Genomic DNA, 1,161 nt, shown 5'->3' with positions numbered 1-1,161 from the left:
AAACCTATTTTTTATTTTCAAATATAATTAATTAAACACACATGAAATAACCATAAATATCGATCTCGCTGATTCATCACCGTTGGCGTGACGGCAGTGGCCATACTCGATAGCGACTGCCGACGGTAGTGACGAACTGAACAAATGAACTGAGCAAATGACTGTCGTTGGCGATGTTAATATTTCAAATGAACTGATGAACTAAGGATGGTTGAGCGCCGCTGCAGCCTTCACGCTAATGTTAGGGTCTAAAGCAAAGCAGTATATTAAGATTTAGGGTTACTAAATGATTATAATTTATATATTTATATGTTATATCAGATTATATTATATTTTTAGTATATTTACATATATATTAAATTATATATATATATATATATATATATTATAATATATTATTTATATAATTTCGAGTTTTTGGTTTATCCGATTTTTTTTTGGTAAATCCAAAAACCAAACCATTTAACCAAATTTCTAAAATTTGAAACCAAAACCAATCCGTAAAACCGAAAAACCAAACCAAAATTAAATTTTGGTTCGATTTTTTAGTTTTTTCAGTTCAAACCAAAATATGCCCAGCCATAGCCCTCGACATCTAGTACATGTATAAAGGAAGAATTTTAAAAAGGGAAATTTTAGTAAAAGGATAACCAAACCACACACAAAAAAAATATAGAGGGGGTGGAGGGACTGAGGTCACCGAAAACCCCAACTGCTCCATCCTACTGCATCCTGACAAACAAATGGCACCCAACAAACCTGTAATGAAATCTCTAATATATATAGTGTAATGAAATTACAAACCTTCAAAATACTGAAAAATTACAATTGGAGATTAACAAAATTTCTCTGGACTTGATGAGAGAGTGACGAAGAAACAAATGATTATATTATTGGATTAAGGGTTGTAGTTAAGCAAATACATACGGTAAACTACATAATTATCCTTTCTATAATTCTTTTTCTTTTTTCTTTTATTTTAGTTATAATTGTTTTTATTTTTTATTTATTTTTAGTTTTTCTTAACTATTTTTTTTGTTTTTTCTCTCAACTTCTATTTTAAAAAAAAAAATTGTTTTCATTTTTATTTTTCTGTATTTTTTCCTTTTTAAAACTTTTCTCAGCCTTTATTTTTTTTTGTATTATGAAATTACGACCTTT

General features: G+C 28.3%; 1 long non-coding RNA gene across 1 annotated transcript in view; it reads left to right on the top strand.

Moving 5' to 3' along the window:
• The first annotated feature begins 828 nt into the window (after positions 1 to 828).
• The window catches only part of LOC124897867, a 1,173-nt gene continuing 840 nt past the window's right edge, over positions 829 to 1,161 (top strand). Inside the window, exon 1 of the long non-coding RNA XR_007054813.1 lies at positions 829 to 928. This is a non-coding gene — a long non-coding RNA (uncharacterized LOC124897867). The remainder of the gene's footprint in view (positions 929 to 1,161) is intronic.

Source organism: Capsicum annuum, chromosome 4, assembly GCF_002878395.1.
Source record: "Capsicum annuum cultivar UCD-10X-F1 chromosome 4, UCD10Xv1.1, whole genome shotgun sequence".
Lineage (NCBI taxonomy): Eukaryota > Viridiplantae > Streptophyta > Magnoliopsida > Solanales > Solanaceae > Capsicum > Capsicum annuum.
This window is presented reverse-complemented; position numbering and strand designations above follow the sequence as displayed.